Genomic DNA, 26240 nt, shown 5'->3' with positions numbered 1-26240 from the left:
TACCACGTTGCTGTCTTTCTCAAGGTACTGCACACTGCTACTTGAGAAAGATGAAGTGGGACCAAGGAGCTAGCCTCTGAATGCCCTTCACCATAACGTTATTCCTATTTTACACGTTCAGGCTTTAGCTTCGAAAAGTTGCAGCATCTTACCACGTGTGTTATACGCAGTGCGTGGGTCTTTAAGCACACAGCTTTCTCCTCCTTACTAGACTAGAGAATGTTGGCATTTTATTTTCTGAAGTAACATCAGTAGTCATTCTTCATGTTAGGATAAAGTAGGGATATTATGTGTACGCGGACAAGGAGGAGGATAAGATTTCTGTCTCCAAGGCAGTCATGATGGGTTGCCCTTTTGACTTAAAGAGCCTCACAGCAACAAATGCATGTCTGCTTTGGGCCAGGAAGAAGCAACAGTTTGAAAAATAATAGCTTGAAGTCAGTAGGACATGCTAGGCATCTTCGTGTCTTCAAATTCATGTATCAAGCGTAGGTTTTCTAACCTGAGTTAAGGATCCCAAGGATTTGGCATACTGTATGATTCACGTATACCAAAGGCTCTGGTAAATATAATACCTGGAAATTGTAGCATTATTGATATATGTTAAACTGGTGGAGATAAAGGAATTAGAATTAGCCCCTCATTTGCATTGATTTAAAAAAATCAATTTTATAGAAACTTTTGAAGTATTAAAGTGATAGAAAATTGCAAAGCACATTCTCCTTCTGGTAGGGAAAATGTTCTTTTCTCCTTTCTTGATGAGTTTAACATAGAATCAATACTAATATCATTTGTATTGTACTTTAGTGTTTACAAAGTGGATTCACATATATTCTCATATTTCATCTGTGCAGTGACGCCTGGAAGATAAGATTTCCTAATTGTGTTTTTTTACTGTCTATTTCTTAACTCTGTCTAAGAGCAGATTGATTGGGCTGCATTTCCTCAATTTAGAAGGCTGGCCTGATGAAGTGTGTGGCAGAACATTCAAGGAGACGGAGGAAAGGAAGAAGCAGGGAATCTGGATGCTAGGAACTACTCCTGAAATGGTTTCACCAGCAATCTCACTTCTTTTTCCAAAGGTTTAAGACAAAACACAGCCCAAAGACAAGGAGAGCAGGGAGCATGCGTGTCTCTGAACTTGGTGGTGGAGTAGGGCTTTCCTGCTGTCTGCAGAGGAGGGCGCCTTGGGTGTCTGTTCTGCAAAGTCAACTTTGTTTTTTCTCCTCGGTGTCTTGTTTAAGACATTCGCTTAATGGCATTCGCTTGAACTCGGTTTACATATCATAGCATTAAAACAAAAACTGAGATCTCTGTATCATTCTTTTTATAATTATATTTACTAAATATCTGGTAAATACTTTTTCGTGAATCTTTGACTTTATTAGTTAGGATTAAGCGTGGCAGTATACAGCCCCCAATTCTCCAGATAACAGCAGTGGCTTAAACATGCTAAAAGTTTATTTCCCTCTTACATAAACGAGTCAAGCATCGGCATCCCAGGGCTGGTTGGTATGACACCCCCCAGGGTCAGAGAAGCAAGCAGATGCCTGACTCACTTCAGTGTTATCCTCAAGCCCATCAACCTCATGGTCCAGAGTGCCTGCCAGAGCTTCAGTCATCACGTCCACATTCCATGCATCAGAAAGGAGGGAAGAAGGGCGCCTGGTTTCCCTTTCATGTAGAGGCGCATGTATAGTATTAGGATAATCACCGGATTCTTTTAAACTAGGGGCTCCAAAAGGACGTTGGAGAGCATTATTTGTTCTCACAAGTCACTTTCTCGCTAGTAACCCTCACGCTAGATTTTTGTACTGCTTCTACTTTGGACATTATTTCCCAAGGCTTCAGGAGGAAATGTAAGCAGCTTTGATGCTGCAATAGTTTTCTATGTGATACCCCCTCACCCCCTTATTCTTTAAAGGAACAAAAAAGTGCCTCGAGAACAATGGGCAAAATGCCAGCCCACCATGTCTTTAAGGGTCTGAGATTTGGCTTTAGAGAATAGAAGAAAATTCCAGAAACACTCTTAAGAAAGTTATTATTTCTTTCAAATGTGATTTGGAACAGCAAAGGACAATATATTTTATAGCACAACTTTTAAGACAACTGAATTGGCAATAAATTCACGTAACTTCCAGCAAGTCTTTACATTTCTACTGGGGAATTCCTTGGTTCTTGGTGTAAATTTTTAAATAGTTAATATCAGCTTTCTATTTCTGTTCCTTTCTTTGGAGAGCGAATGGGAAAAAGGCTCACTTTGTGACAAAGAATGCCTTCTAGTTAGCCTATGAATCAACTCATGCGTATTTCGGTGTCAGGTGTGTTAAATGGTAGTTTTTAGGCACTTGAGGGATTGCCTATAATATCGTGATTGTGAGATTCTCTCTCTCATCCATAACCAAGTGAAATCCCTCCTTTCCACTGCTGCCTCGTCCAGGCCCCCAGCATTCTGGTTCTTTCCCACAATCCATTTTCATCAGGTTCAGCTCTATACCAGCAGAGCAAGTCCTGGTTTCTCAAAGGCCTGGATCTTAGTTTTAGAGTTCCTGTTGAGGGATAACATATGCATTTAGGCAAATTGATGTGTCTTTTGAGGCCTCAGTATTCCCACATTTAAAACAAGGGCTTGAGTTACAATATTATTCTCTTCCACTTCTGAAACTCTGTGCAATGGTTTCTTTAAAAATTAGCTGAAAGTTTTTCTAGAACATATTTTCCCAAGAATCCCAAATACGTGTTAATTTATATTTAAAGATGCTGTATTTAAGAAATATAATAATTATTAGCTTTTTGAAAGGAATTTAAGTCAAGAAGTGTTTGATATTTGAATATTTATTATTATGAGTTCAAGTAGGTAAGCTTATTTTTTTTTAATGATACCTATATTTTGTGGGAAAAAAGAAATTGAAACAAAAATGTTTACTTTCGAACCCTAGCCACATTCTACATTTTCTGTTAGAAATTAAATGATAAATGTGTTGGATCACTTAAGTCAGATAAGGAGTCATCTCATGGGGCAAACAGTCTGTCAGCCTCCTTGATGACATTCAATTTGATTTGTATTCAAATAGTGAGTCTCACTTGATTGGCAGCTAGTGTTGTTCTGAAGTTAGGTGCCTGTCCTGAGCACACTGTGCCTGTAGTCTTTGTTTACTCTGTGAATTACGGTGTAAATCTTTATGTGCCCAAGTTTGATCAGGATTTCAAGCTTAAAGAACTTAAATAGGGGAGATTCCAGGTTTTTGGAATAAATTTTAAGGATAACAGCCAGAATTAGTAAAAAGTATGGGGAATAGGTACAGCCTTTAAAAGAGAAATCTCATTTTGCAATTTTTAGCAAGCAGATTAAAGTCCTTTTTGAGATTCTATCAGGCATGTTTAGTTGGAGATTTAAAATTATTTTCTTCAGTGAAAATGGTAGGTATTATTTATTTAGTGCCTACTGTCTGGCAATGAACTAGCCTCTTTCATGTATTTTCGCTTAATCTCTCCCAAGTTTCCTGGGAGAACACCTGTCTCACAGGTGAGGAAACCAAGGTCATCCAGGGTGAGTGGCAGGAAGGCAGAGCTGCAGGTGGGCTCACCCTCCTTTGAGATAATACTTAGACACCAGGGTTTACTGAAAAGGATGTTGCTAAAGTGGTTTATTTAATACTTTGCTTTCTTGTTTAAGCAGATCTCTTGGCATTGTATATGTCTGGCATATCTTCCCCCCTCCCCTTACCTCAGTACTTCTCCTCATAACTAATAGGAATTCAGCCTGAACTGATTCAGAAAAATTGGAAAATAAAAATTTTGCCCACATAAAAGTCTGATTAGTACGTGTACTTGGGTACATCCTAATACTCTTAGAAACATAAGACATGTACATTACCTCAGGGGTTGAGTGCGTTTGAGAAGTTGGAAATATGAGTGTGAATTGGTAAGGGCACAGCCTGTGTAGACAGAGAACCTGGATTTGAATCCTGGCTTCACCTAGTACATAACATGTGACCACCCAGAGCCTTCGTTTCTTCATATGTTAAACGGGCTGATTAATAGAACTCACTTCAGGGCTGTCAGTTTAAAGTGAGATGATAATTGTGAATGGAAAGCATAGCACTTGGCAAAATGTGAGTTGCTTTTGCCATTTTATAGTGTCTTCTTTGGTAACTTTATTGTTCATTGCCACAGGAATACCTTCTCATTTGATTTAAGAAAAATGGCATGTCTTAAGAATTTTAAAAATAAGAAATAAAGATTTACTAATGAATATTGGGTGTATTTTTATAGGTTATTTATTAAAAAAAAAAAAACTCTGTAGAAGTCCTCTAAATAGAACCTTCTCAGTGTGCCCAGAATACGATTCAGTTAAAAATTATTTTCCTTTAAAATTGCCTTAAAAATTTTTTTTTCAAATTTTCAAAAATTTTCTGTGGTATTTTTACTGAATAGTAGTTAAAGTATTCTGAGGAGGTGTTACAGTTTTAAAAAGTTTATTCTAGTTCTATGGCATTTTTATTGGAAAATGTTATTTCTCATTCCCATTTTATAGGTAGGGGATGATACAAGAGCAACAGAGTGATGGATTTGTGCAGAGGAGGAAAAGGGTGTGAGGAGAAAAGCATCCTTGATTCTCATTCAAATTGGATTCGTTCTGCTGTGCTGTGTGGTGTTCCCAGCATGGCCAGCGGTTTGAAACGTTTTAAATTTTCCTTCTGGGTTGTCATATAGTTCAGTGCATGTGACTGGAAAGGTTTCTTGGGCAAAGATGCTAATTTAAGAATGTTGTCAGTCTAAATGTTCCTAAGAGGATTAAACAAATTCCACAGCAAATAAATGGACATGTTTGGAAGGTTTTCCCCCCAAGTAATTTCCAGAAAACACACACAAATCATTTGTTAAAACTAAATATACAGGTATATGAACGAGTCCAGCTCACATGGCTGGACAGTTGCAGAGGGAACCTCATCAGTGGGCTTGGGTTCAGCTGTAGGAGCTGCACACCATTTTAATTAGAATTTATTTACAGCTAGCAGCTGCTCCTGTGTTTCTCTCCCCAAAGTGAGTAAGGAAGCTCCCCTCCTTACATTAGTATTCAGAGCTCCGTCAGCCCTCAGCTCAGACTCTTTCCCTTGTTTTTGTCAGGGAAGATGATGGAGCAAGGTTGCTTAGAAACACTTAGCCACACTCTCAACGGGAATTACCAGTCTGTCCTGAGTGTTCACCCCTGCACGCAGGGGAGAAAATTGAGTTTTGCTGCTGACAACATTAATTGATTGCAAGTTGTTTTAGAGGGAGTATGATGTTGAAAACCAGATGCCCTTTCCTTTTTATGCGTTGGATGCAGAGAAACTATACGGTGACTCATACCACTGTAACTAAAATGATCATGGAGGTGTCTACACTTGGATTTGTACGTGTTAGTATTCAGATCTTGACACTGGTCGGCTTACAGGATTCTCTTTGGGTTTTGGAGACTGTTTCTGTAGCGATTTCTTTGGTTTTCAATAAATTCGCACAGCCGTCTCCTTCAGTAGAGTTCTGATGACTGCAGTCAGGGAGTGAAACATGAAATTGGGGTGAGATGAGGGCTGAAAGGAAGACCAGCCACCGGCTGGTTACCTCTCATTTCATATGGTCCAAAAATGCTTTTGTCGTTTTTTTGTTTCTTTCCTCCACCCCTCTGGTCAGATAGTCTTCTTCAAAAATTTCTTGCCCTAAAATGTAAAGTCATAAATGCAATGTGTTTCTGTGGTTGATTTCATTTGACTTGAATTCATTTTTAAAGATTTTTCTGATTTGGCTATTATGAGCTCTTAAAAGCTGAAAGAGGTACAGAGCAGATGAGAGAAAGTTAGACAAAGCAACCAACCACCTCTCTGAGGTCAGGATGGGTAGACTTGGGGTAGGAAGAGGGGCTAGAGACAAGCAAAGGGCACTGCTTTGTTCTGGATCTGTAGCCCTCTCCTCTGTAGCACCTAAGCCAGCCTGTGTGTTTCAAGCATAGTCTTTTGTCATTAATGTGTTTTACCCTAGACTCCCATTGAAACGAACGCATTGAGATTTGGGGAGGCCCTATCTTTTACCCTCTTGTCAAACAACTTTTTTATTTTTATATTTATATAAAATATGTATGTTTTTTGGCCATGCCGTGCGGCCTATGGGATCTCAGTTCCCTGACCAGAGATTGAACCTGGGCCATGGCAGTGAAAGCCCTGAATCCTAACCATTAGGCCACCAGGAAACTCCCAAACATCTTTAAAACTGACTCATTTATTGAAGACGACACATAAAAATCACCTGCAGAGCTTGAAAAAGCAGTGCTTATTCCTTGTCTTGCTCTTTCTTTGCAGATTCTGATTTAGTGGAAAAGAAAGCTTTCAAATTCTTAAAGGATATATTATATTACTCTATAATGTTAACATTTATAAGATGTATTATATGCTAATTTGACTGATCAGGATAAAATTGCAAATACAAAGGAAGTTACTTATAAAAATATTAATCCAAAATGTAAATGGTCAAGCCTTACCTAACTGGAAAACAAATGGCATCATAACGTCAAAAGACCTCTTGGAGAACTCCTTGTTAAAGTTATACTTCTTTTTTTTTTTTTTTGGCGGTATGTGGGCCTCTCACTATTGTGGCCTCTCCCGTTAGCAGAGCACAGGCTCCGGACGCGCAGGCTCAGTGGCCATGGCTCACGGGCCCAGCCGCTCGGCGGCATGTGGGATCTTCCCGGACCGGGGCATGAACCCGCATCCCCTGCATCGGCAGGCGGACTCTCAACCACTGTGCCACCAGGGAAGCCCTAAAGTTATACTTCTTGATAGTGTTTCATGAAAACTGGATGCTCTAAGCAGATTCAATCCAGAAACTACACAGAAGCTGATGCTGTGAAATCCTTCTAAGCCACAACTATAATAGATCCTTGAAATTCTTGATGTTAACTACAGAGACTATTTTAAATCTCCAAAAATTGTAATACCGGTGTGTGATATAATGACCCCCACAAAATATCTTAAATAAGGCAGAAAATGTTAAGTGCTGCCTTTAGTATAGAAATAGGATATAAAATAAATCATTATTAAAAAAATGCTACCACCCAAATAAATTTTATATCACTTTGCGTCATTAGATTAGACAGCTTCACTATCATTTACTTTTACTACTGCATCTAGTAGTTATATTTTATCTTTTTTTGTTAAAAAGAAAAAAATCATTTATGAGTTCTTGTGTAAGAGAGGAGAAGCAGAGAGCAGCAAAGCCACGAATGCGATGCTGGTTAGGCTAAGATGAACTCGGCCACAGCTCAGTTCATCTCAACTCATATTACTGCATTTTTTTCAAATTACCTTCTTACTTGGTAAAATCCCTGGATCAGTTAGTTTTGTAAGTAAAACAAAACCTTTTTCTTACTTAGAGCATCAATAATATTTTCAAGATAATCCAAAAAAAATTGTAGATGGTATTCAGAGTTAACAGTTGCTTGCTTTCATAATCCGTGGTTCGTACACTCATATGTATCAGTTTGAGAAATGTGTTTTCTTTGTGTAAATTCTCATTGCTTTGGTAATGCAAGGCCAGATATTCTTACTAGATAAAGCATAATAGCATTGTTTGCATTCTCTCACTAAATATGGAGTCCTGTATTATTTTTCCTGTTAGCGAACTTAAAAACAAAACAACAAATATTGTTGTTTACCTAAGGAGCTAACTTTATACCAGTGATGCACATCAAATTGGCCCAAATATGAATTCGTACATTAAACAAGAGAGTAATTTCACAGCCCAGTGTTCCAAGAAGTTGAACTGATGGTTCAGTTTTGCTAGGGACATTAGCATTCTTAGTTGAATCAGTCATTGCTTTCTCCAACAAAAGTTTCCATTCCATCTGTTCTTTTGGTTTATTATTCTTCGGTGTGTCATTTACTTTATTCCCCAAATATATAGGGTTCTTGCTTTGTCATTTAAAATTATTGCTAGTTTTGCTACCTTTTGCTGAAGAGGAAGCCTTGTAACTGTTTATGTTTTATAGTAGCTGATTTATAATGTTAATGCTACCTCGCAGGGTTATAAAGACCAGATGAATTGTATACGTAACAGGCTTGGAGCGATGCTTAGCCTATACCGAGTGCAGTAGTAATGTTAGCTCTTCGCATCATCATCATAATTAATCCAAAAGCCAACGACTCCTGGGTCCCACGTGGCAGCCGAGCTTTGCCAACTCAGTTTGCTCACTGAGGCGTGAGGGATAAAAAAAATTAAAACCTACTTCTGTGCTACCTTTCATAGAATCCCAGAATTGAACGTTTTACTATCTAAAGAGGGGTGCTAATTTTAATTCACATTCATCTAGCTGTAAGAATAAGTTACTGTGCCCCTGTCACAGTTTGGAACTTAATAACCGATTGGAGTTTTGGGTGGAAACAAAAGCAGTCCCTCACATCTTAATTTTTCCTGAATAGTCCTTTGTAGCCCATCTTCACCACTGAGAAGGAAAACATTGCTAAGCACTGTGGTAAACCAACAGAGTTGTTTATAAAATAACTCAAACAACAGGTAAAATTTTGAGTATATTTTTGAGAGTTTTGGCTAAAACTAGGAGAGGAAGCAACTTTTGGAATTCAAGTATGAAGATTCTTAAAGGATTAGATACATGTGTGTTGTTTTTCTATTTTTAGAAAATTTCATCTGAGCCTATTTTTTGTGTCTGCTTGAGGAAAGCAAAAATATGTATTGGTGGCACTGGAATCACCTGTTCCTATTTTTATTTTAGCAAGATGTAAAACCTTTAATAATGGTATGGAAAATATTTATAATCTCACCTATTGTTTCTAGTTGTCTGAGTAGAAAGGGAAGGCTTGCTTAATCAATGGTCAGTTAATCCTCATTCATTCAGGTATGGATGAACTTAATTTCACCATTTTTTCTGATATTATAATTTTTCTAAAAGTTTTGGTAGCATTTAGTGATGGTGACTTGTTAAAAAATTACTGTCACTTATAATGCAGTATTATATAGCAGTGCATATTTATTTTGAGTCAGTTTCTCCCTCATGATTTGAAAATCAAAACTAAATTCAACATCTGTGTGAGTTTTCTTGTGGTATAAGATCAGCCCCCCCCCACCCCCATTCTTCTGTAAAAGGATTTTCCAGTTTCTCTATAGTTTCCATATGCTGGTGTTTAAAACTTAATGCAGTAAAGCTTTTCTTATTTTGCACTTGGCTAACGTCGTGTTACTGTCTTTGCTTGCTCAGAAGAGCTCTGGGAATGATTTGGTCATACCTTAGGTTGTTATTTATAGAATACCGTTTATCTGGCATTTAAAAAGTTTTCATATATTTTTAGATAGTATGAAAAGTAGTATGATGAGTTTAGCTTTGAATATTAATACCTGTTAATTATTAATCATCCTAAGGAATGATTCTTTGTTTTTGGAAGGCTTTATTAACGTTTTTAATCTGGAGGTAATAGGACACACTGTAAATGTAATTGCCTGTGTCAGTTGAAGTATTTCATATGCAACACTATTAGAAATAAAAGTTCGGAAGGGAATTGGGCAATTGACATTTGAGTGTGTCCTGCCTACAGCTGAGGGAATTGAAGTTCAGAGAGGTTAATTGCCCGAAGTCAAACAGCGAGCAGGTTCTGGAACAGGATTTTAGCATCTGACTCCAGTGTCTCTGTTCTTTAACTTGCAAATTGCTGCATCTGGGAAGAACACAGTGGGGTTACCCTTGGCTCTGCCGCCCCATAGCTGTATGTCTCTGTTATTATATTATTAATTATGTTATTATTCTTATTCTTAGACCTCAGAGTTTTATTATTTATGAAAATGTCAGAGGCTTTTTGAAAAATAAAATCCCCTTTATTTCTTTAAAATTTTAAAAATATGATTTATGTTTTCTGGTGTAATTATCAGAGAAACAAGTTTTCTTTTTTATTGTATAGACACTTTCAAATTGAACAAGGTTTTGATTCATAACAAAAGTATTTAAAATCATAATGAGTTAAAACTTCTTCATAGGTGTCTCTTTTGCCAATAATGAATGACAAGATTCCTACAACACTGGTTGACTATAAAAAAAAAAAGTGTGATCATCGTGGTGGAGAAGGTCATTCACATCTGTAATACTAACTTCAGCTGGGTGAATTTTGATTTCACTTTTCCGTCCCATGATAGTCCCAGCCAGGATAAAATGCAGGTTTTTTTTGGAAGGTAGTTCCTGAAACTCCTCTATTCAGTAGGAAGCATCGATAACAGATTGGAAGGTTGGTCCTGGTGGTGACCGATGGAGCCTGGAAGGGACGGCTGAGGGATGGTGTCTCTTTGATGGCTCCGCTGGAAGAGAAGCGCAGAGTGAACGGAAGACAGTTGGTTTCCCTCCCTCTTAGCCCACCTATCCGTACTTCTGCGACAGGCAGAACTCGGTTATACTTTGTAGTAAACTAATCGTGCTTGCTAGCTAGCCCCTCAACAATGACACATATCACACCATCTGAGGACAGATGGCTGGAGCATAAATCTGGAAATGTCAAGTCTATTGTGCAAGGCTTCTTGGTAAAATATTGATAGCTTAGTGTCCAGCTGTAACTGCTGGTTTCTGCTCTTCCTGTGTTTATCTTATTGTTTAAACGAATAATGCTCTTACTACTTTAAAAGCCACTGGAAATGTTAAAATTAGATTAAATTGTCAAAGTACGTAACTGATGTTTGCATCTCTGTGTATTTGTGTTAATGAACGATTCGAAGTAGCACTCCATGGATGAATTTAGCCTCTGAATGTTTGAAATTCTGACCAGACCAGTTGTTTAATGTTAAGTCAAATCAGTGTAAAAAGAAAATGTCAAAGGACACAGTCTTCTTAAGGTTTAAAACTGTTTCAGAAATGATTTGGTGATTTAAATTTTCATAATACTCGTTACACCCAAGCAAACATTCCTACATATGTACACACCCATATTTAGTTACTATTTTAATTTAAAATGGTCTCAATTCTTTACCACTATTTTTAAAACGAGTGCTTGTCTGTATTGACATTGTGTTCTGAATTTTTTTTAGTAGATTAGTACTTCGTTTTCAGAACACATACTAAATCAGTTCATGGTGTAACAGGAGTACCTTACAGACCCTGATATTCACACTCTGTTGAATATCTTTTTTCTCTGTTGCACGTTAACTGGCAACCCTGTTTTCAGGGAAGGTTGGATCGGCAAGATTCTTGTTTTCTTTGCGTGGGGCACTGTACTAACCGCTATAAATTGCATTTCCTGATAGTTTCCTGTGTAGCAATCTTTCTTAACTAGTCTATACTGCTCTTTATTTCCAAGTCTTTACGGAGGAAGTGACTATAAATAGAGGAGTTAAATTTTATCCTAAAATACATTTTAAAAAAGCATCCGGAAAGTATCTGAACAGTTCTAGAATTTTTTTTTTAAAAAGTTTACCCCTTAAAATAGTACAAAAAAGAGTTTTAATAATAACATTTAAAGACATGTTCTTGTCTTAGAGCAATATTGGCTTTACAGCCATCAGATCAGCATCTTGTGTGTTGTTTGGCCGGATGCATGACGGACGTACCAGTTGCAAAAACTCTTGGATTAATTTGGTTAATTAGTATCTAGATAGAACACTGTAAATGAACTACTGTGGGACTTCTATGTGATACTTTCCATTGCAAAAGCAAAAACGCATGTAGGAAAAAGAAAACACACAACTCATGTTTAAAGCCTGTTTTTTTCTTTGTTTTGATATTACACAAGTAAATTTTGCCTTATGATCCATTCTGCACCACCTTCTCTACCATTTTGGGTCAGATGTTCTCACTGCATTTCCTGAATAACGTATTTACCATACATTTTACTCATTACCCCCCTGAGTTTACACCTTGTCTCCCCCAGGATATCTTTGCACTTGCCTGTCAGAAGGGCCAACTCGTGACCCTGACCTGGTTTTTAAGGATTTTAATCTGTGGAATTAGTCGCAATCTGTGTTTTGTTCTAAGATTAAGCCTCTTTGTAGATGCTTATAATGACCTGTATAGAAATGTCCCTCAGGGGTGCTTCATGTTACGTTCACATCATTTTCAAGAATGCACAGCTCTATCTGTCAGTCTCTGAAAAAAAATAGTTCAAAACTTTCTGCAAAGTAGAAAATTTCATTCTGCGCTATGGCATTGACAGGGCTGGGCATTGTTCCTTACCCACACGGCAGGGGGTTGTTGACTGAGCCTTGAAATCCACCTCCCACCCCCATAGTAAGAAGAGCTCCCTCCCTGCTTTGTCCTTGGGGTGACCCCAGGATGGATGTTGGATTGTCAACGGTCAGTTCATTGGACTTTGTTTAATCATTGAAAAATCAAGGTTGGTATTTTCCTTTTGATGAAGTGGAAAAATAGTGGAATCATGACTTTTATTTTTATTTTATTTTTTGCCATTTAGAAAATGGGACAAGTTAGGAAAAGCCAATTATCATGATAATTTGAATCCTGCATTTTTCGAAGTTTGTCTCCCCACACCAAACCGGGCGATCTAATTAGTGTTGTGAGCTTACGCACTTAAAGAAGGGGACCATCGTCCTTTCGTGTTTGAAAGCGAAGGTCATCCATAATTACCTGAGGCAGAGGTTCCCAGGTGTACTAGGCATCAAAATCACTTTCTAAAAACTCAGATTTTAAGAATCGGGAATAAACTAATTACAACACAGAAGTTGTTAAAGAGCAAGTTGTTTATTGAGTTAAGAAAAGTGGGATTAAATCTTTCAATGTTATGTCTTCTGTCTGGCCATATGGTCTTCAGTAGTGACCAGATGAAGAACTGTCTTGATGTAATTAAACTAGCTCTCATAATTGGGTATAATTGGACAATAAATTATCTTGGGTTTCTGGCCAGCAATTAATATCACTAATGGTCTAAATTTATTTTAATGCTATTCATTTGACAGACAGTATTGCTTAACAATACTGAGTGGGCTGGAGAGCCAGTTTCCTGAACTTAATCCCGGCTCATCAAGTTAATAGTTCTGTGCATTTAGACAAGTTACTTGGCTTTTCTGGACCTCAGTTGACCTGTCTCTAAATTGGGGATAAGAGATGTACCTACCTCGTAACCTTGTTGTAAGAAATGAATGAATTACAGTGAGCATTTGAGAAGTGTTGGTTGCTTTTATTCCACCAATAAATGAAAAATTATCATATTAATGGCTTGCAATTATAGACTGAGATAATAAAATGTGTTTATTCTCACAGGACATGAGCATCCCAAATATCTACTCAACCTATATGCATATAATAGAAAAGCCACTCAAGAGAGAGTGAAACAATAGAGAATCTGTACTTTGCACAATCACATATCCTAAAATAGCGTGTGAGGTTTTGTTAATTATGTAACTCAATGATGTTATGAGGGACCCAGCTCTTTCTTTTCTGTCATCCTCAACGTCTAGGCTGGTTCTTCCCAGAATCGCAAAAGCACTGTAGTGGCTCCATCCCACACATTCCAGCAACGTGAGTTCAAAATCCATCCCCAAAGCGCTAGGAAGACCTGATCTGCTGACCTGTGGGCTAGAATTGAGTTCTTTGTTCTTCCCTAAGCAAATCCTGAAAATGAAATCAAATGACAAGAAGTCACATAGCCAATCAGAAACAAATAGATACTGAAAAAATTGGGGTTCGGTTAGTGATGAAGGAGTTTGGCAAGGATATTGAGTAACTAACGTTGTAGCATTTATTTATTATTATTATTTTTGCGGTACGCGGGCCTCTCACTGCTGTGGCCTCTCCCGTTGCGGAGCACAGGCTCCGGACGCGCAGGCTCAGCGGCCATGGCTCACGGGCCCAGCCGCTCCGCGGCATGTAGGATCTTCCCAGACCGGGGCACGAACCCGTGTCCCCTGCATCGGCAGGCGGACTCTCAACCACTGCGCCACCAGGGAAGCCCCTGTAGCATTTATTTTTATATTTTAAATAGATAAATAACATTTATTTATGTATGAATATAAAGGCTAACATTTGGGTGTATGCAGCCTACCTACCAGAGGGTGAATTAATTGTCATATATATAATTTCTCCTTATAAACTACTAACATCATTTCATGGATAAAGAAGGTCAATAGTCCAAGATGACGGATCCTCCAGGGTGAGGATCAGCTGACAGATACATGGTCCTCTGAAGTTTAAGCTCTTTCCATTATAAAGTGCAATTTCTTATTCCTTTTGGGCATCAGGATATTACATGATGCTCTTAATCTTACCTTATTGTAATGCTGATTTACCTTATTTTTGGAGACAGGTATGACTTTTATGTATATACAGATTCCGTATACAAGACACAGTGTTCGATATTCTCATTAGCACAATTTTTCCTAATGAATTGACTGTTTTATTAAATAGAAATTGGATGTAGAATTTGTGAAATGCCTCATAATATCTTATGGAGTAATATGTTAAGTGCTTCTGTTGAGCCCTGTGGCTCCAGCAACTCATTCTAAAGCACGTGTTTTAAACTCTAATTTTCAAGATGTTGAAAACCCCCAAAGAGTCATTGTTGTCTATCCTTAACATATTACAGTATGAAGTTTATAATCTGGGTAACTAAAAGAATGGTGATACAAAATATGTTTGTATTTAGAAGGTTGAATGATTGCAGTGTCATGGTTAGTATAGAGTAGAATTAACTGGTGTTCACGGAACTAGAAAGATGCATTAGTTTAAGTTAAACAATGATTCATTTGGTTGAAATTGTTTACGTTCTGCTTGGTTTCGCAAAATGGTTTTAACAGTTATAGAAACGATAGACTTAAAAAAAAACTTAAATGGTAATCCTCCCTTAAAATTTCTGATAAGAAACTTGGAAGATGGAAAACCGAAATGGACCTACAGAGTAAGCAAGTGGTCCTGGTTGCCTGTCCTCGGAGCAGAGATGCAGTGAGCTCCACCAATGGTCCTAAGTGCGCTTCACCGATTACTAGGCTGTCTGATGGGAGGATGACATTTCAGCATGGCCTCCACCCTGTACCTGGTTGTAATGAATATGATTTTGGATAAGGATAAGTAGAAATTGAAACTGAGAAATCTGATGACACTGGTGCGAAATTAGAGGAAAAATGCAAAGCAGTTGGTAAACTTTTAGCAAGATAAGATTCCCGTCATTTCACCTTTGTAATTGCCATGGTGAATGAAGATTAAGGCTGGAGTAATTCAACGCCTGCAACACAAAATGTTTGGGGTGGTGGTAAAGGCGATATCTCGTTCTCATTCCTCCTCCCACCTCACCGCCCCCCAAGATTGGAGGCAGAGTGTAATTTGCATCAGAAATTTGGAGTAATCAAGAATATTTCCTGGTCCCTGCCCCTTTCTCAGGATCGGAACCTCAGCTGTTGCTCTCTTAATGTTGAATAGCAGTGCCACCTATTTTTACCACAAGAATTGTTTTTTTTTTTTCTTTAAAACTTTACCCCAAATAGTGGTTTGACAGAGTCCTAACTTGAGTACATGCCCAGAGGGAAAGGATAGAGACTAATTTGACCTCAAATTCTGTTGTTTTGCATGAAAAAGCTGAGTTTGTTGCAAATGCCTCAACACATCCAAAGAGGGCTGACACTTTGTTCCCCTTGCTATCCTTTGGAACTCATGAAAACGTGATTAAAATTTAATACCATTGTCTCAAAAGAAAAAGGAGTAAAAAGAACTTGGGCATGCGTGCTTTCTGCCGTTCCCTAACCACTCCCCCACCCCCAAACCAGATTGCAGGGTTCTGGCCCCATTCTTGAAAGGCTTTGTCTCCCTGGAAGTTTTAAAATAAAGTTCTTGCATCTGTTGACACTGACTTTCAAACATAGGAATTGTTTTCTAATGCTAGAGCCATGTATCAAAAAATTTTTTTTTATCCCTTATCTTTGACCAGATATCTGGCGTGTTCTGGAAAATTTTTGGTACACCCCTTAGAGAGTTGCTTATTAATTGTTTTGCAGCTTACAAAAGCACTCGGCTGTGTTGAGACTGACAGTATAATTTACACACATACACTGACAAACATTTATATTTGACAGAATAAATTGTACAGTCAAATGTTCATTGACTTTGTTATTTTAAAGCATTTTCTAATTGAAGTATATCTCTGGTTAATGCTGTACTGTCTAGTAAAGTAAATTTACTGTATCTTGTGATGTTACATACTTAAGTATACCCTGGTATACCTAGGACAGGGCTGTTTTGTACCCATAAATAGCAAAATATTGTCCTCACTGATTCATGGATTAAAAAGATAAATGTTAAAAAAATGCATTAGAAGGGGGAAACCAAAGAAATGAATGTATTTCCATTTAGTAGATCCTTTTGGTTTTCTGTGACATGGTACTAGGCTTGTGTCCTTTCTTCATTATCAAGTCCTATGCATGTAACAACCCCTTAAACTCTTTAAGCATTAGAATTAGAATTAACATATATAAAAGTATTTGCTTTTGATAAGTATCTGTGGTATCATTAACTTTTTCTGCATGGCCTAGATTTGAACAACAGTTGTTCTGGGTTTGAGAAATATTACTGCTATATGCCAATACCCCAGTATAGAAGCAGATGGAAAAAAATATTCAGGATATAGTAAAGTCAGCCTTCTAAAGGTTTGTAAAAAATCTCCCCAAATTCTGTTTTGGACTCTGATTCTTCTTCACGAAATCATGGTTAGTTATGGTTTCTCATGTTTAAGTCTTAGAAATTAAGCAATTTCTTTTGCCTGGGAAGCCAAACGTTTACCACTATTTTGAATTACTCAGTAGGACATACTAGATCTCATCATGCACGTAATTAAGGCACATGACCTATGTCAGCTTCTAATTCAAACTTTTAAAATCCTTTACTTTGTAAAAGATACTTTGTTAAATAAGAAAACTCTCTTCACGGACTCCTTTTAAATGCCTGTTTCTATACAACATGAAGGATCTCAGTTCAGCTCCCAGGATCATCTTAAATACGCCCATTGTGTTCTTCCTCAGTCTGACAAGCGGTAGAAGCCTCTCAAGTGCGTTTTTGTTGTTATAATCACTTCTGTTCCCATCGGCAAGTAAGGCCAGGTTATACTGCTGTCCTGGGAGTCGTCCTTTTCACCAGCTATTGCGTGTCTTTCTGTTTGGTGAGTAAGCCTGTTTATTAAACTGTGGAATAATGATTTACAGGGGAAATTGTGACATTGAGGAGTGGGCATTCACTTTAAGGACTCTTGACTTGCTGGGATGTTAAAAAAGGTAGCAGTCTTGTTTTCTCTTTCATTGGTATGTGTCTATTCTGACTGGTAACTGTTGCAACTCAGGTAGAGTTTACAAGTCAGTGTTTCACTGTTCTTTTAGAAAGTGTTGTGAAAGCTCCAGACGCTTACAGTTTAAAATAAAATTGGGCTTAAAAAACATCTCTGGCTAATTCTGTAGAGTTTATGACACTTGGCTAAAAATGCGTGGGTACTTAGCAGTTACAGATAAGAGGGCAAGACCCCTAAGCCGTGGGTTATAGAAAATCATAACGAGTTTGTACCAATTAGCCTACAAGCCTTTTTATCTTAGATCATTTGAAAATACTACTTTGTCAATAAGATCGGTTCAATCAGATTGAGCTCTGGTAAGCGGTGCACAATTAGCTGAAGTAAAAAGTAAAAGGCAGAGTGTGGCACCAGCACTAAGAGGACATGTGGACCAAGGACAGAAGAAGGACAAGAGGGAGTGCTTTGGCATAGCGTCTCCAGGAAACTTAAGACTTTGAAAAAAAAGAAAAGTCTTTTAATCCTTTACGAGTTGTTTATCTCAGGGAGAAGGAATAGAAAATGTGTGGGTTTGGAAGCAGCATTTAATTGATCAGTGGTTCCGTGTAACTGGAATAGAAGCTGAGTGTGTATACTTGGGGTGAGCGGACATCGTGGAAGGGCTTTGAGGAAATGAGTTCGTAGGCACGATAAATATTTTATGGGTCGTTCTGAAGATCAAGGCAATGATGATAGTTTACAATGTGATTCTTGCCTATAATTCCATATGGCTGATAAAATGAAGCAGAATTTCTGTTAAGAACTATAGCTACCAAAAACTTTGTAACAGCACGCACTCAAATTGGTTTTGGAATAAGCAAGTCATAAATGCGCCTCTGATGTGGCCGTGATAGATCATTTGGGCTGTAGCAATGAGGGATATAATGACTCACTTTTGAGCCATACTTTTGAGCAAAGAGATGTGCAACCCATGTGTCAGTAAGTAAGTAGGAGCTGAGAAATGTGTCCCTACAGGGAGGTGTGTTGGAAAGGTCTTACTTTGTCCAAATCTATTATATACGGCCAGTAATACCACAGTTGTCTGCATCTCTCTTTGACTGAGAAATAGTCTTGGCAAAATAATAATGATGATGATAATAGTAATAATTATATCATGCCTTTTGTATTTTCTAGGTATTCTGATTGGTAATTATTTTCTATGCATGTACTATATTCTACATGATGTGTTGGGCGCCAAGGATATAAAATTGAATAAAGCACAATTCCTACTTTTCAAGTAGCTGAGTAATTCTCATCTATTTTCTTCCCCAAACTACTCAGAGATAAAATCACATTCTAGTGATAACAGTGACCTACTGTTTGGTGATTGATATTCCTCTGTCCCGGGTGAACCAATGGGTCCATTGAGCATTGCTGTGCTACTGGCTGAGAAAGTTAAACCCACTATTATACCTTCCTTTATCACCTGTGCCTGCTGGTGGGATGGGGTCAGGTACATGTATATGTTCAGAAAGTTTTTGTATAGAATACAGACAATCTATGAACCAGAAATATCCTTGTCTAGATATTTTCGGGTGGGACATAGAAAAGTGAAGGGCTGTGGGTTAGTAGAAGGGAAAGAGTGTGTTGGGGAGGCTTAGTTATCGCTCTTGAAGTCCATGATTGGAACAGGTATGAACAGAAAAAGCCCAAACATTTTAACTTTGTTCATCTAAATGATCTTAAGCCAAGGGATTGAAGAGTGGTAGCACAGTTACATATGTTAAACCTTTATTGCATATAGGATGTGAGGCTGTATTCAGTTGAGTTTCTTGATGTTCCACATAACAATAACCAAGTGAAGTTAGTGTAAGAAGAATGAAGTTGGGATGGTACCAGAGGGGTTCTTCATAACCTCAACCAGCACAAGAACAGGAACAGGGTCTAAAACGGCATTAGGAACACCAAAAGTCCCGCTTCTCAAGACGTGAATTCTTGCTTGCTTCTGGAATTCGGCTTTATTCTTCCTCCCCTAGAGCAGCTTTCTTTGCTCCTCTGTTTCCATGTTATGATTTGTCTGTCTCACATCCCTAAATGTGCCTTACGATAGTCCCAGCCTCTTTCAGTCCCACTTGCAAGTTCCTTGGGGAGATAGTGCAGTTGGTCCAGTTTGGATCAAAAGTCCAACTCTGATCTCATCAGTGTGGCTGGAAGGGGAGGGCGCAGGTGCAGTGATGGTGGCAGTGGCCGTGGGGTTGAAGTAGAACCACTCAGAACACCTGTGTTTACCAGGCGCCCATCCCTTTGGATGGGTGGTAGGAAGGTAGGTGTGCGGGTGAGTGGAGGTGTTTCTCAGAAAATGGGGGATGGCACTGAATTTGGGCATAGTGGCCTTATACGATACCTATGATTACAAAAAAGCTAACACACCTTGAGGATATTAGAAAAAAATAAGGATAGTAGAATAATAATGCAAGATAAGTGTTCAGGCATGTATTTGGTACAAGGCTTTCTAATAGTTAAAGCAAAACTTGAAGTATTCATTATTCTTTGATCCTATAACTTTGTTTTGTTCCTCAGTTATTTTGACTTATTTTTTTCCTAGGAGATCCTTTTCTCATACATGCAATATACAAGATTTTGTCTTCTAATTGAATTTTTAAAATATAAGTAAAACTTCCCAACATTTTCTTCAAGTAGAATAGTGGCAGCATCATTCTATTTCAATGGATTGGGACCACAGTCCATGTCTTGAAAGCTAACATTTGAATTACTGTTCTTAAAAGACTGCATCTATTTATCCATTTTCAACCAGTTAATAGGTCCTCAAATATTGTACTCAGTGCCATCGAAATATCTTACTATTAGTTTTCTAGATTGTTCCCCATGAGTTAATGATTTTGGCTATTTTTCTCATTGTGAAAGATGAAAGAGTCGGCGTAGTCTTGATAAAAATATACCAGTTCCTACTGTTAAAAGTTTTTTTGTCCCAGTCTTAAAGCTCAATACTTAAAAAATGGCCCCAGTTCTGTGGGATCCTGATTCCTTATGAAAGGCTGTTGAGTTGTCATTGATTAACTTGGCATATTAAGTTTCTTTCAGTTTATATTAAAATTCTTTTTTAACTATGGGGATTACTCTGCTTAGAAAGTAAAGTCTTTAAATGATGAAGCATTTATGTTCTTCTTTTTCGATGACTTAAGAAGAAAGCTTGACTTTAAGCCATGCGCCAGACACTCTAACTTTTCCTATTGTTTAAAAAAGGCCAGCATTAAAAAGTTAGTACAAAGAAAGAACCTAAACTACCTCTCTTCAGAATTTTTCACATTCTTAGTTCACTGAAAGCATTTGTCAGCACCTCATCACTAACATGGAGTATAAGTTAATGACACACAAAGTTTAAAACCTCATATTCAGTTAGAAGACCTACTAGTTTTGAAAGCAGTAAATAATAATTGGCAGTTACTGAATTTTAAATAGGATCTACGTGTTGTATTTTTGGTTTAGCGTGCGTATAGCATTTTGTGTTATGCTGTGAAACTTGATGTTTCACGTCAAGTTGTAACCTAAAGTCTCTTCCTGATTTTAATGTGGAATATTTCCTCCCTTTAATTGCTAACATGTTTTTCAAATATTTACGCATGGTTTTTAAAGTGCTAATTGGCACTAGAATAGTTGATGGATGGTAAACTGTTGGAATCAACATTAACTTAAAGCACATCCATAGTAAATTTTTGTATCCTGGCCTGCTGGCATTTGTGCATTAAATGCATCGTAGCCTAGCAGTAAAATACATAAAACGGCAGTATGCAGTTTCAGATTTTATCTCTCCAGAGCCTCAGATGCCAGCCACTGGGTATGCTTCGGCAGAATTTGATGGAACCTTTAGTAGAATTGTAAATGTTACAGTGAGGGTCTTAGTTTTTTGAACAGAACAGTGCCTGTTTACGTGTTACAACTCATTTGGTTCAGTGGGGGGGTTTTAAAAAAATCACCTTTCTTCTAAAACCCAAATACGTGATTAACGTAATCTTTCACGTCTCACTCTTGCTTTTTGTTTCATGCTTGTATTTCTTCCCAGATTTTCTCCCATTGTCATTAGCGTGTTCCATAAAAACATGCGTCCCGGCAGATCGAATGTGTTCCACTGAGCCAGGCATCCTGCCCCCTCATCTGCTCATCTTCCCTTACCTCTCTGTAGTTTCCCTGAGAATTTGCTATTTATCCAATACACCATTTTTGCAGTTATTCTATTGTTCAGAGACATTTAGACAAAGGCCTTTTCTCCTCTGAATGCAGAACCTGGCTGGGAACTCCAGTCCCCACACCGTTTTCCTGTGTGGCCCCTGGGGATCCGCTCTGGGGACTCGGGTTCAGGGGACCGGAGAGGAGGCCTGGGGTTCACTTGTCAACTGCGTCTGTGCGGGTTCTGACCCAGGAACCCTGTCTGGCAACCACTGTGGCTTGTGGTGAGTTACTTCGCAGCTCTGAACCTGGCTGCTGAGAAGGACAGGGGTTGTTGAGTGGTGATTTGCTGCCATTCTCCGAAGTCTTCGCTAGCACGTGGTGAAGTCTGATGACAGTACCTCCCAAGTGTCATTGTCTTGTTGGATTATGTCGCATCGTTTATGGAGCATCAAGTGTGTGAAGCGCTGCTTTATGTAAGGGTATGGTCACTTCAGTCAGCACTGACGTAACATTTCAGTAGGTTTTCCCGTTATATTCTAATAATGGTTATTTTGACACCTTAAAGGCTTTCTCAGTCCATTTACTGAAGTTCCCTTAAAGCTTTACGTCAGTCGTATGCAAGAGTTAAAATATCTTTTCTTGGCATAAAGTTTTAATTATTTTCAGTGGAACCAAAACCTCCTGAACCCCTTTCAGCATCATCTAAAACTTGAACTTCTTCTATTTCTGGGTAAAAAATCCATTCACAAATGAGCTGTGCAATTCCATCACCCTTTTTGACTTCGGACTTGGCCAAAATTAAACAGTAGAACACCAACATTCCCTCTGTAATCTTCAGCTATGACACCAGCCCCTACATCTATGAAGTATTTTGCAGCCAAACCAGAATGTGGAGCTAGTCTCCCATAGCACCCAGAAGGAAGAGCTATCTGAATGTCGGTTTTCACAAAGGCTTTCTCCATAGGTGGTAGTATGTAATCATAGGTGCTGTACAGGTCATAGCCCACGGCACGTGCATACCCCTTGGTCCAGGTGGTGGCGTGCTTCGAGAGCCGGACAAGGTGGAGCTGCATGCTGCCCTCCCCCGCAGGCCGGGCCCACTTGCTGGGGGAGATGACTTGTGCCTCTTGAGAGAAGGGCATGGCAGGGCAGAACGTGAGCCCAAGAGGGAGCGGGGGGACAAGAGAGAGAGAGCAGGGTGAGACCAGCACACTAAACTTGTTTTTTAACTTAGAGTTAAAAGAGCAAAGCAACATTTTCTCGTATCTGAGTTGGAAGAAAATGCTAATTATCTCTAAATATGGAATGATTGTAAAATATGTAAGCCCCAAGTTGGGACACTTGTTTTTTTTTAAGTTTTATATATATATATATATATATATATATATATATATATAAAGGGAAAGATTCAGTTTCTCTCTGGTTCAATACGTAAAGATGGAGAGCATTCAGCCATGATGTTCATGTCACATGGTGGCGTGAAGGGACCATATCTTCCTGGATGTGCATCTGTGCATCCAGCCATAGCACTTACAGGTGCTCCAGCTTTTTCTTAAGGAATCAACAAATGAATCATGACTCATTTCACACAACTTGTGGGATTTCCTTTTAACTAAGTTGGCTTAGACGTGAGAAAGTCCAGCAAGGTTCTCACCTTATTATTAGGTCATTGGCAATGCTGATTGAAAACGGGGTGACTCTTACTGACGGGAGTGGACCTCTGTCTGGCGGATGGTACCCCTCCTCGAGCTGTCTGGACATGGTCATCCAGAAGAAGCAGAAGTGTGTGCTGGCTCAGATGTTTGCGCTGTCCAGTCTCTGATGCTAGGACCTTCTCACAGGGAGGTCAGAGAACCACAGTAGATTCCCACATAGAGGAGATGAGTGGAAGAGCATGACCCATCCAAAGATAGATACACAATGAAGTTCACTTTTTGAGATAAAATTTGTAACTCTAGTGTTTCAATGAAATTTATTCCTGTTTGAGGATCGTGGGATATCTTTTAAAATAACAAAACCCTTCTAAGTCCAACTCTAGCCAGTGTGTAAATTCAGTGCATTTTAGGAGATACTGTAAATGTTCTGTTGCTAAAATGGCAGCCAATGTAATGAAAAAGCAGAGCTGCATCAATGGGAAGCAGGGATGGGCTGGATTCCGACACAATTCCGAGAACCAACTTCGACAACAGCAACAAAGCTTACACGTACTGGTCTTACTTTATATTGTGGATTCAAAACAGAAGAGATTCTACCTCTACAAAGTGAAGGCAGGGGGCTATGTTTTATTTATTTTCGACTTTATGAGGTGCATCATAAAATCTTAAGACCTTCAGGAGAGAAAATTATTGAAAGTTACCTCTGTTGTCTTATTTAAATAAGGCTTTGTGGTCAAATGCTCCAAGTCAGAGGGAACCATCAGAGTTCTGTTGAGACAAATCCATAGCGTATCCCAACAGGGCTTCTAGTTCAGAGTTTCTTATGTGGGAATTAGGACTATTGCCAGCAGTTTCCAAGATACTGGATTTTAAAAGATATCACAATTAACGTGTGGAAAAAACATATTGGCTTGAAGTTTCTATTGTTGGAAGATACCGGCTAAAACATTAAAAAATGTAACTTTTGAGATGAGAGCTATCTGATGGTTGCAGTTCAGTTTTCCAGCTCCTGCCCATCCTCTTTATCGATGCTTGGGTAGTTTGGTTGGTTGGACTCAGCAGATGGAAGGTCCAATAATGGATATTCCTGGATCATTCTGTTCCCAATAATTGAGACCTGACTATTTCAGATGACCTAACTTCTGAGAGTGATGAACTGGAAATAGGACTTGGGATGTGATAGAGACCAAAGAAAAACTTAGGAGGCAATCCTGTTCAAAGTATTTACAAAAATAAAGCCAATCAAAAGTGCCTCTTCTATGACTCTTTTAGTTCTTGGTCTTCGAACCAAAGAGAAGAATGACACTTCCTGTTTGGAAGGCTGGAGTGTTGAGGAGGATTTTTCATAAACCACTATGTTTAAGGTTAGATTTTAATGCTACTTGGGTAGTGAATTTCATGCTGTTTTAAACATTGGAGAAACTTCTGTAGGAAATGAGATTTAAAAATGAAAGGAAGAGAGGAAGAGATTGTTTTGACTTATAGAAAACTGTTTTCAGGGTTAATCCATGTTACTGCTTTCAGATAGGTTTTTAAAGAACAGGGTGGCTAACTGGTAGAACCTAAAACATCAAATGGGGAGACTTTGTGCTTGATCACTAGAGACTGAGCTGTCCCAGGATGCCGACCCCGTTGTGTAACTCTTGTCACTATCTCATTAGCTTTTAGAGCCCACAGAAGCACAACCACGTTTATCGAGTCTTGGGAAAGTTTTTGTTTAATGTAGGCTAACTTTTCAGTAGTTAATAGAAATGATGATCAAAGTTTGCTGGTTAATTAGCCATTTTAAGCATAGTCATTGCCTGAAATATGTTTTGCCTGTCCACACAGTGTATTTTTTCTCTCACCGTTAAACAATATTCTAATTTGACTTGCCACTTGAACAATAGGTGTCAGGTTATGCAGTGAGAATAAGACAGCTCTCTGTAGTAATCCATCCGATTGCAAACTCACCCGAGTGCTTCGCGTCCCCTCCCTAATCTTGATGAGCATTTCTAGGTAATATTAAGAGCTAAACATGTGAGTTCCTTACAGAGCTTAAAAGCTATGTGTCTCAGTGTAATAAATCTCTAGGTAAATTCTTGGCAGTGATGCATACGTTTCATGTGTGCCGTGATTATCTCCAGTCATAATTATTTAATACACACGGTATGTGTAACATTTATCTTCCCAAGGGAAAAATGATGTGGCATAATTCTAGCAGATTATTTATGTTGTTTCTGCTTATAATGTTTGGTAAAAAATGCTGTGTATCTGTCTTTGAAACCCCTTCTGTTCTATTTTTAAATGGCTGTATGAAAATAAAGAAACGAAGCAGAGTAAGTAATCTTGTTTCTGCATGTTTCCTCTTATAAATTACTGTGAATTCCTAATGTTCATTGAATTGATCTGCGGATGGGAACTGGCTGACGGTGAGGGTGTCCCCCTAACTGTTTGATGAGCAGTTCAGTAATGTTACCTGTTCTGTAAATTTGCGCGAAGATTTGAAAGTTTCATTCGCTGTTGTAGACTGGGAAAATTTGTGTTCTTATTATCAAATATTGAATAACTAAATTTCAGAAAAATAACTTATGGAATAAGTTAAAAAATTTAAAAACATTTCTTCCTTTTGTGTGTTTGAAAACTAGACAGCAGGCTAGTAATTTCTTGCCTTTTCAGATAATTTCATTTGTGTTCTGGCAGTACTAAGTGTTTATCTGTCAGGGGTCCTTCTCCATGATGGTCTTAAATTCTAATGTGCTCATTCATTGTGTTGAACCAAAAGAATACATTAAATGTCTAAAACAATATGAAAGAAGAAGAAAACCACTCGGTTAATACAGTGAAAATTAAAGCTATGTATTTATTCCCAGTGGAATCCTGAGACTTATTGATAAAATGAGTATTGGTAATTGCTCTGATCTGCAAAGTATTTTTCTTCTTTGTACAAAAATGTATTCATCTGGTATACTCAGCGTTTTAGTGAGTAATATAAAGTGTTAACTTCAAAATTTAAAACAATTTTTCATTATTACTTTACTATCAATATATGTTGAAAATTCAGTAGGTTCTAGAGGTATAGAACAAGTAATTTATTTATGGTATTTTTGTCTAATTTCATTTTATCATAAACATATATTTTACATTAAAACGTGCTTATAGCGTAAGGCATTGAAAAACAAAGGAGTACAAAGTAGAAAAT

The 26240-nt window shown here is 38.2% G+C and overlaps 1 protein-coding gene and 1 pseudogene across 19 annotated transcripts in view; one reads left to right on the top strand and one right to left on the bottom strand.

Annotated features, from left to right (window-relative positions):
- PARD3 (par-3 family cell polarity regulator) overlaps window positions 1-26240 on the top strand; it is a 644329-nt gene that overhangs the window by 202117 nt on the left and 415972 nt on the right. The gene's annotated exons all lie outside the window — the stretch shown is intronic.
- LOC114903998 lies at window positions 22057-22577 on the bottom strand (annotated as a pseudogene).

Source organism: Monodon monoceros, unplaced genomic scaffold (genome assembly GCF_005190385.1).
Source record: "Monodon monoceros isolate NGI ecotype Baffin Bay Population unplaced genomic scaffold, NGI_Narwhal_1 Super_Scaffold_21, whole genome shotgun sequence".
In the NCBI taxonomy this organism is placed as follows: domain Eukaryota; kingdom Metazoa; phylum Chordata; class Mammalia; order Artiodactyla; family Monodontidae; genus Monodon; species Monodon monoceros.
This window is presented reverse-complemented; position numbering and strand designations above follow the sequence as displayed.